The sequence below is a fragment of the Sinocyclocheilus anshuiensis genome, unplaced genomic scaffold, assembly GCF_001515605.1.
Source record: "Sinocyclocheilus anshuiensis isolate Anshui unplaced genomic scaffold, SAMN03320099.WGS_v1.1 scaffold566, whole genome shotgun sequence".
Taxonomy (NCBI): Eukaryota; Metazoa; Chordata; class Actinopteri; order Cypriniformes; family Cyprinidae; genus Sinocyclocheilus; species Sinocyclocheilus anshuiensis.
In genome coordinates, this window is record NW_015542410.1 from 936,577 (window position 1) to 946,895 (window position 10,319).

The window sequence follows — 10,319 nt, forward strand, 5'->3', positions numbered from 1 at the left end:
AGTCTTCGGGTTTTTCGAGTCGTTCGTTCATCACGTGACAGCCCCATAAGCTTAACCTATGCAGTCTGAGCCGGAAAGGTGCAAGAGGGCAAGGTGTGTGTTTATGGATAGATTGTTATAATATCTGCATCTGCGCAGTTCTTTGTCATAAATACAGTTTAAAAAATATCATGGGGGAGCAATCGGTTCCACATCTACTGTTAAGTTTTCGCTGCGTTCACCCCTCATCACACCACAGCTGTTTCCTCCAGCAAAAATCTAGCCTTAACACATATGAACGCATACTTTATAAAACAATCATGTTGCCATTTTCATTTGAAAATGTAACTTTCAATGTAATACATTTTCCAGTGCATGTTGCAAAGAGGTTTGCATACTTGAGCTAAGGAAAGAGGGTTGTACTAGAAATGCAAAAAGTAAAATTTTGTGTGTGTGCGTGCGTGCGTGCGTGTGAGATCATGAAGACTTGAATTTGGCTTATTCAGTTATATGTTATACCTATCTATGCAATACAGTGGAATACTGCACTTTTTGGTATATAGGGGGCTGAGCCCCCCTAAAATGAAAATCCAAGAATCGCCCCTGTTGGGCAATAAATTGATATCACATTAATATCAAAATAAAATTAATGTTGGTAAGCTCTAGGCATTTTTACTCTGTATGAACGAATCAGTCTATGACTCAGTAGAAATAAACATGACAACAGCCACTCAGTACATGTCACTAATAAGTCTGTGTGTCTCTGTGAATGAATGACGCGGTTTCCATCTCGATATATGAGGTTAGTCCACATTGAACAGTTACAATTTATTTTGATTGTTTAGACATTCTACTAACTATATGTAACTTTGCAACTACATGTCAACTAATTCTCAGAGTAGACTGTTAGGTTAGGTTTAGGGTCAGTAGTATAAGTTATACTTGCATATACTTGCAAAGTTTCTTGTAGTCAGTATGTTGCATGTTGTGGACCCATCAAAATGAAGTGTTAGAAGATAATAAGCAGACAGTCTAGTAATACTCTAACGACAGCAAGTTGACATGCAGTTGCAAAGTTACTTACTGTTAGTAGAATGTCTAAAGTGGACTATCAAAATGAAGTGTTACCCAATGAACTCTCTGAGAGTCACTTCACAAGCTTTTCACGGTTTCATTTTTCATTTATAAAATGAAAATACTACTCATTTAGCTGGTAAAGAAGTATGTAGACAAGTGTGTCATTTAATAAGCCATATTGGCAGTAGTTACTGGTCTCTTGAACATTGCAAACAATTCTTGAACTCTAAGCAGCAACTTCCAAGAAGGCAACATTAATCTAACGCCAACTGGATATCCTTTCCTCTGCATTTCTGACATTGATCTGACTACAGGGGGCACAGGGTTTTCCCTGTTGGCATAATCATTGCATGCAATTGGCAACCCCAAGCTTTGGCAAAAATGTTGTCACCTATAGCAGATAGCTGATGCATCTCACCCTCATTGGCTGACACAACACAAAGGTCTGCCAACCTACTGGAGCGCTGCCTCTTGTCTTTTTAGAGGCACTAAAAGAAGCATAAAGCCATTTGTGCTCAGGATGGCAGGGGAGTCGGCAACGTTTTATCTTCCTGCTTGCAGTTGCCCTACATCTATACAGGACACAAGAGGAAGCATAAAGTCTTAACGTTAACAACAAAAATGAATTTCTAAGATTAATTTGAGACTCGTGTTTGCGCTAGCATGGTTAACAGTGGTTAAACTGCACCAGAGGCAGTAAGATAGCTAGAGTTCGCTGGCTTGTCGAGGGTAAGAACATTGTCAGAGTGGCTTTATTGTGCATTTCAGTGCTGCTCTGTGAACTAGCTTGATGTATTATGTAGCACTCAAACCGCCCATCTGCTCGCCACATTTGTTTTGCTTATTTTAGCGGTCTGCTAAAGTTAACTGTCTTTTCCCATGGCAAGCTTTGTTTTCGTTTAATTTGTCTTTGGCAGAGTGTGCAATAAAATTACTCATTTGTTTACAGGACACAGTGGGCGTTCGGTGAGATTTTATGTCTTTGGTGGCGTAGCTACGTTGATATTTCCCTGAGCATCACACCCTGATTGTTTGTTTTTGTGGCTTGGTTGTAAAGTAAAAAACAGGCACTGACACTGATAGTTTAATGAAATACGCTTTGTTGTCAGTAGTTTTTTTCAGAAATTAAGTTAAGTCATCATGTTGATGTTGATATAGTTGGAAGCATATGGATCATCCATATTGATGTGGATCTCTCTTGGCTGGAAGTGGATACCCTCATCATTAACATGCACGAAAACCTGCTGTTTTCCGTGCTCAGTCACACGTTCCCAGACTGAAGCTCCGCTAACCTGTTCGCTGCTAGTTTTTTTCACACTGCGAACAAATGTCGTGTGATTTTACCAGTAATCTGCCCCCTCCCGAGTGAGGTACGGAGGTGTGCTGTAATGACAGGCCTGTTTCACCAGCCACCTGCCATGACCTACCTCGCAGTGGGGCCGCACGACGCTAACTCAACGCAGCCATTCATCTCCCCACGCTAATTGTCATACACTTATTCATCGGATTAGCTGCGTAATTATTCCTTATAATTACCACTTATTGTTCTCACTCGTTGTTTCCTTGCTCAATTTGTTTGTTTGCGTTCACGGCTTGCTGATGAAAAGAGAGAAATTAATTGTCATGCCAAATGAAACAATTTGGATTCAAATGAAATAGATTTAATTTAGAGTGTAGGGGGTGATCTTAAACTAAAGAGGCGGAAAATTGAAACAACGGGTGAATGAAGACAGATAGAGTACAAAGGAATAACAAACACCTAAGTGCTGTGAATCTAAATCTTAGTCTACATGTATCATTTTAAAGAATTCAAAAATATCCCTCAGAAGGTGAAAGGGGTGTCCCTAAATATTTTTTATAGTAGTGAAGATAATGACAAAATCAGTATGCTTTATTCAGTCAGCTTGACTTTTGTGAATGGGATATTTAGAATTGATGCATATGTTTTTCACAGGATGCTATCAGCCATATGTTTTCCTATTAGTAGTAGTAGTAGTATTTTTTTTTTAAGTAGTGATGAATTGCAGAACATGAAATGTGTCCTGTTTCTGTGCAACCCTGTGCTAAATCTGCTGTCTTCATTGCTTTCTCCTCACCAGCTTGAAGCCAAAAGGAAAAATATATGGTAATGTTAATTGCACTATGCAGCAGAGGTCAAGTTAATAAAATCAATTCAGTGAAATCAATTAAAAAATCAAGCAGTTTTTATTTAATTTAACTGTGCTTTTTGTATGTATTTTAAACTCATATTTTGACCTTTTGACCTATTTTACTTTATTATTATTATTTATTTATGTATTTAATCTATTTTAAGTCTTTTTTTTTTAAGTTTCTTTTTTTTTTTTTTAATCAAGAAAGGCACAAACTTCAAGTTTATTTGGAGCATTCATATAAAAGCCTAAATTATTGCAAAAGCTTCTCTTAGACTCCTGAAACAAGTTAAGTGTGAGAACATGTTCTGTGTGGGAAGTGAAGCCAAACCAGTGAAGGAATAGTGCAGTGCAGTTATGACGCTGAGAGGGTGAAATAACCTCGGCAGAAGCATGAGTTTGACTATATGCTTGCTGAGAAAGTATCCCCGCAGGGCTCTTCTTGGAAGAATTATATTTGGTGCTCTTTGGGTCTACTGCGTATCTTTACATCAAGATAAAACCAAGATTGTATTAGGCTGCGCTCTGTCTGAGAGAAAGGCCTTTTCTGTTCACACTGCTTTATATTAGCAATACTCAAAGATGCATTCTTAGCTTTACCTTAATGATCATTGATATTAAGTGTTTGTGCTTTCAAATGAAAACAGATGTACTAAAATCAGCTGCAGAAAATAGAGAGGGAAAGAAGGAGCCGCCTGCAGCAGCAGAGTCTCTTGATAAAGTACATTACAATGACCCATTTCTGTCTGTTTGCTAACTCAGTGATGCAATGATGATCGTGGCTAAGAAAAGTCTGCAGTTTGTTCTTTTATTTCTGGTCAATCCTTTCACAGGTCACGTCTGTCATCATCTCAGGCAGCTCTTCATCACTTTAAAGCTTTAGCTAAAAGCTAAAGTTAAGCTGAAACTGATCGTCAGTCTTATTCGGACCGGATTAGTTTTATAGAACATGGGGTAATGCAATAATTATCAGAGCTTTTCTGGTCAAATTGACCATGCCAGTGATTTTTAAGAGTGTTGTCCTTCTATAAAATGGCCTGAAAAAATAATAGTAGTCATATCTGAATTGACACCAGAAAATGGAAAGATGAGAGAACGCATTTCACGTTTGGACTTAAAAGGGATAGTACCACCGAAAATGTAATTTCCCTTATGTCATTCCAAAACATCAGGACACAAAAGAGGATATTTTGAAAAATGTCTCAATCATTTTTGTCTATAAAATGAAAGCCGGTGTGTTCCAGTGTTGTTCAGTAAACAGTTACATTTTTTTTCCAAAATATCTTTTGTGATAAACACAATAAAGTCAGTCATACAGGTTTAAAAAAACATAAGGGTCAGTAAATTAAGACAGAATTTTAGGTGATCTATACTTGGATGTGAAGTGTTTTTTTTATTATTATTATTGAAAAGATGGTGCATGGTGTATGACTTTGAACTTCAGTTGATTTAAAAGTAGTTGAACTAGAAAAAATATGAATATATGAAACAGTAGGGCTTTGATATGACCAATAGCATATCAAAGAATGACAGATTTAGAAAAGACTTGGGCATTATTAGTGGCATTTTTGTTTAGAATTTTTAGAATAAATAAGCTAAAAACTAAAGTGATTCAGAACAGTTTTTCCAGAAAATAAAAAGAGACTACAAACAATGGAAATGTTTGTAATTGCATACTAGAAAAACTGGCAAAGCACCTAAACCAATTGTTCGTCATTTAAGTGATATATAATATTACTAATGTCAATAGTTCTGTTATTTTTTGCTTGATGTTCTAATCAATTTCTAATCAATCTCCCTAGATATACACAATATTGATTTGATATTTCCTGCATAACTAATTGGCACAGCTAAATAAATTGTGTATGTATGCAGTAGTTTTGATTTTCTACACCCATTGCTTATCCTATATGAATTGACATTAAACATATGTCAGCAGTAACTATTGCTTTACAGACATGTGTCCTGAAAACTAATCCCATCCAAATAGGGCTTTTGGTTGAATGATTCTTAGTGCTTGCTTCCCAGTATCCAGGGAGCAGAGCGGGAAACGTTGTAACTGGACTATTCAATTTGTGCGGAACATTTTTGACAGAAAGCAGAGAAATCTTCCCAGCAACCCATGCAGATTGTGAGAGAGCTCCCCATGTTTGCGGTCAGAGATCCCACGGGCCCCATGCGCGCACACACACTTCAGTGGCCCACTGATGTTAGATGCTTTCCTGAGCCAGAATTACTGTGCGTGGTGTCTGAGGGCCTTCAAACTCCCCCTGAAAATCAATACAGAACTCAACTGTGTCCAGCCAGCTGGAACTGGCTCCCATTTCCTATCCGGATTCAATACACCGCTCGGGCTCTACGGGCTTTGCACTGTGGAAATGAACAAACTCCATTAATGTCTTATTAGTATGCAACTATGTGTACTTGATTCACGGCCATGTTTAAAACTGCGACTTAAGAGTTGTATTTGTAGTCATTTTATGAGCACAATTTGGTTCTTGACAGGAATGAATGAAGTTGACTATATTCACTAGATACTATGCACTTTTCTATGCTATACTATAGTATACTACACAATCTTTTAGGAGATATGTTCATAAAAAATTAGGCTATGTCTATAAATGCCCGATTCATTTTTAAATCTCTTTCAGTTTTTCATATTCAAACCTACGAGTACTTTGTGCTGTCTCTTCTTCTCCTGATATTGTGTCTAGAGCGATCAATGTGCTTCACTTATGTAAACAAAGATGCTGTGGCATGTATAATTAATGCGCTAGATTTGAATGGCGGAGCGGAAGATATAATGTGGTTGACTGTTGTCTGCTCCTCACATAAAGCTATCATATGGCTGTAGAAATAGTATAGCGCATGTCGTATTTTTATGATATTTCTTGTGTTTTTTGGAGCTTGACAGTCAGCTCCTATACACTACTGTACTGTGCCATACTACGCTGTGCTCTACCTATTTTTTCCAAGTGCTCTCACACCTTTCTTTCTCCTTTGCCGGTGTCTGTGGTTGTGGTTGGCTGCCCTCTCTCCATTTCTCAGGCTCTGTATTGACTGGGAGAGTGTTGGGTTGTGCTAAAACAGCGCTGATGTATTAGCAGGCATTAGCCTTCTGAACCGCCGTTAATCTTACTGTAATACTAATAAACTTACACTGCAGCATTGACAAGGTGGATGTCACCATCTCCACCTCTCTCTTTCTCTCTCTCTCTCTCTCTCTCTCTCTCTCTCTCTCTCTCTCTCTCTCTCTCTCTCACCCACACACACGCACGCACGCACGCCATTGTCAGTTTAGTTCATATGTCTGTTTGGTTCAGTAAATACATTTTTTGTCCCCATTAAGGGTGCACTAATTGGGAACATCTATCTATTGTTCTGTTTATCGTTCTATTTATTGATCGTTCTGTCGTATTATTGTTCTATCCTTCTGTCATTCTCTTGTTCTATCTATCCTTCTATCATTCTAACCATTCTCTCTCTATTTGTCATTTTCTTTATCTATCTATCTATCTATCTATCTATCTATCTATCGTTCTATCGATCGTTCTATCGATCTATCTATTGTGCTATTGTTCTATATATCGTTCTATCATTCTATCTATCGTTCTATCTATATATAATTCTATATCGTTCTATCGCTCTGTCGTTCTAGGCCTATTGATCATTTTGTCATATTATTGTTCTGTCCTTCTGTCATTCTCTCATTCTGTCTATCCTATCAATCATTCTCGCTCTAGTTGTTGTTTTCTTATTCTATATCTATCGTTCTTTCTATATATCCTTCTGTCTATCCTTCTATGAATCCATCGTTCTATTTGTCATTCTTTCGTTCTGTCTATCTGTTGTTCTATCTATCGATCCATCTATTGATTGTTCTGTCTATCGTTCTATCTGTCATATTATCGTTATGTCCTTCTGTTGTTCTATCTATCCTTCCATCAATCATTCTGTCTCTGTTTTTGTTGTTCTTTCATTCATTCTTTCTGTCTATCGTTCTTTCTGTCGATCATTCTGTCCTTCTCTGTTGTTCTCTCATTCTATATATCATTCTGATCCATTTGTCGTTCTATCTATTTGTCTTTGTCGTTCTATAAATTGTTCTATCTTGTCTGTCTATCTGTTGTTGTATTGTTCTGTCTATCATACTTTCTATCATTCCATCTATCTCTTCCTCACTCTATATTTATCTTGCTCAGTTTCTATAGTGTTTGTATGGGTATCTAGTATCTCTTTGTCAATGAGGTGTGTGTGTGTTTGTGTGCAGTTGTAATGACCTGTGTGTTGTTTATGGCATATTTCACTCGTACAGCTGTAAGAATCAGCAGCACTGTAAATAGAGCTCTAATTAGAACGGAATTTGAGAAACGCTATTGATCATAAATTACACCCACTCTGCTCTAGCTCTCTCTCACAACTACAGCGTTTAATATCTCAGGTCTCGCTTGTTCTGTCTCTCTCTCTCTCCTGCTCGTCTCCTTCCTACAGTCTTTGTGGTTTATGTCAGTCATGTTCAGTGGAGCGACTCTGAGGAACAAGCCCTCCTACCAGCCCCAGAGCAGCAGGGTCAATGTGCATCTGGAGAAGAGGTGTCTTCAGGGAAGAGGGTGTGTGAGGGAGAATATTGGTATTACACCAAAGAATAACACTGAATTTGTTAGTAGAGAAATTGGAAGCGATATGGCAGAGATTTTACAAATCATGGGTCATTACAGAGGGAAAAGGTTGGAAATTCCTTAGGAGCAAACCTTTGAAGTGAACTTACTATCGATGGGAATTAGACATTTGATCAACGGCATACAATCTGGTCTTCATTGCAGCTTATTGTGGCTAAGAACGGGCCACTTAGACAGGAACAGACATGTAAAGTGACCAACTACAGATGGTTTTGTTTTTATGTGCCATTTGTCCCATTTTGGAGTTTTTCAAGATGTACAGTATGACAATAATAAACAGAAATGTGAAAACATGAATTCTCTGCTGTTGTATGGAAAACAAAAAATTTACTTTGTGATGGTACATGGAAATATGGGTTATCACAATATTTTGGTTCTTTAGGTTTAGTAGCACAATAGTTATTCAAAACTGATACATCGCAGTATTTCCCTCAATAGTTTCTCTTCCTCTGCATTGGACTTCAGTGGTTTGTGCAGTTATATTATAACTTTGCTCTGAGTTTTTGTTTTTTATTTGAATAGAAATAATGTGCATAATTGACATAATTGCTAGTATGTTTTGCCTACATTCAAGTCATGTTTTTACCAAAATATTCAGGTGAAAAATAAATAAATAAAACAGCAGATTGTGTCATGACAATATTGCCACAGTGTAGTGAAGAAAAATATTGTTGTTAATGTATTTAATTTTTGTCTCCCCACTTCATTTTTATTTTTATATTTGCTGTGTTGAACAAAAGCTACACCTGCATGCTGTATTCTTTTTGGTTTTCACATTTCTGGTTTTTACCCCAGCTGGAGGCATCTATTCATTACAGGGTGTTTTTTGATGGAGTTTACTTTCCACTTGTATATAGCACACTTGCGGTGCGGCACAAAATCATTTCGGGGTCTTATCCACAGCATGTTAGCGACGTGACATGGTTGTCTGGTGTTGGAAGGGCCGAAGAGAGTGAAAGCATGAGAGCAGACGAGGAGAGAAGGAAAGAAAATGTCTTTATTTGGTTCTAGAAGAGTGGAGGAGAACATAGAGGAGGTCAGGCCCACTGAGCAGGGGGTTCCATCGCACCTGCGAGCTACAATAACAGCCGGTGCGCAGCATGCAGGCCGCTGATTGAGTTTGATCGAAGAAAAATCGGTAGAGAAAAAAGCAAAAGACAGGGGAGGGAGGGCTATGGAGTGAAGTGAAGGAGGAAAAAGAGAACTGGCAAACCAAGCGGGGTTCAAAGGAAGCAGAAAACAGAAGCACACCTTTGACATCATCTTGCTTTTGTATGTGGGGTTTTAATTAAATATTCAGAGAGAGCAGCGGCGCAAACCCTGCCTTCTTTCACATCAATCATGTCTTGCCTGTGTCAACTCCAGATTCTCATGTAGTCGGTGGCTGCAAAACCTCACAGCTGCTCAATTTGCACACTTGTTCTGAAAACCTCAAACGCAGTGGTCTCTAAAGCCATGGGGTTGCTCATGTAAATTAGCTAATCTTTTGTTCATTTTCGGCAGACCCGGAGCACGCAGATGTGCGCTTCCTCCATCGCCACCTCCAGTTCCATCTCTTTATCTTCTGATTGCTTTTTGTAGAGTTTATCTGGGCTCATTTTTGTAGCCTTCAGCTTGGATGCCACTGTCCACGATATCAGCCCATGGGCATGTTTTAATGTGTAAATTTCTGTCAGAATTTCTGTTATAATTTTTTTTTCTACCTTTTCTAGTTAATTCTGGCCTTGGACTTAAAAGCTACTAAAAGCCCCACTTAATTTAGTTCCTCCTTGTTTCGTAAGTTAAAAATAGGCATGACTTTTGAAAATTTCCCAAATGAATTATGGCGACAGCTAAGACGAAATCGCTCGAAGACAATCTGCAGAGGGGACTTGGTAGAAAAGAGAAGTTTATTATAAACTTTTAATAATATTTAGACTTGGCAGACTTAAAAATTCCCTCTTGCCATGCAAGAACACACTGTATCAAACACACATCCACACTGTTTCATGTAGACCAAAACGTTCTTTCATGAAACTATTGCTATCTGCTGTTCGTTCACATTCTTTTTCAAAAGGGTCTGAAAATAACACTTACTAAAGCTAGTTATTACTTTCAATTCAAGTTTCTTTGTATAGCTCTTTTCACGATACAAATCATTGCAAAGCAGCTTTACAGAAAATGAAGTTTCTACAATAGATTTAGTAGTAGCTTATCAGTGGTGACTGTCAAATTGATGTACATATGACAGAAATGTAAAATGTAAAATAACGGTAAAATTCAGTTAATGACGTAATCAAACACGATAAACACTATTAACAGCAATATAGGGTTGGGCGATATGTCAAAAATATCTTATCGATAATCGCCTTAAAAAATATTGTGATATCCGATAATATCGTCTACCCAAGCCCCCCCTCCACTACGCCCCGCCCCCGCCGAGACAACATTGCCG

At 38.0% G+C, this 10,319-nt stretch overlaps 1 protein-coding gene and 1 long non-coding RNA gene across 2 annotated transcripts in view; both read left to right on the top strand.

Moving 5' to 3' along the window:
* The window catches only part of efna3a (ephrin-A3a), a 121,204-nt gene that overhangs the window by 44,253 nt on the left and 66,632 nt on the right, over positions 1 to 10,319 (top strand). The gene's annotated exons all lie outside the window — the stretch shown is intronic.
* Positions 8,827 to 10,319, top strand: part of LOC107693332 (uncharacterized) — a 4,632-nt gene continuing 3,139 nt past the window's right edge. The window contains exon 1 of the long non-coding RNA XR_001634722.1: positions 8,827 to 8,837. This is a non-coding gene — a long non-coding RNA (uncharacterized LOC107693332). The remainder of the gene's footprint in view (positions 8,838 to 10,319) is intronic.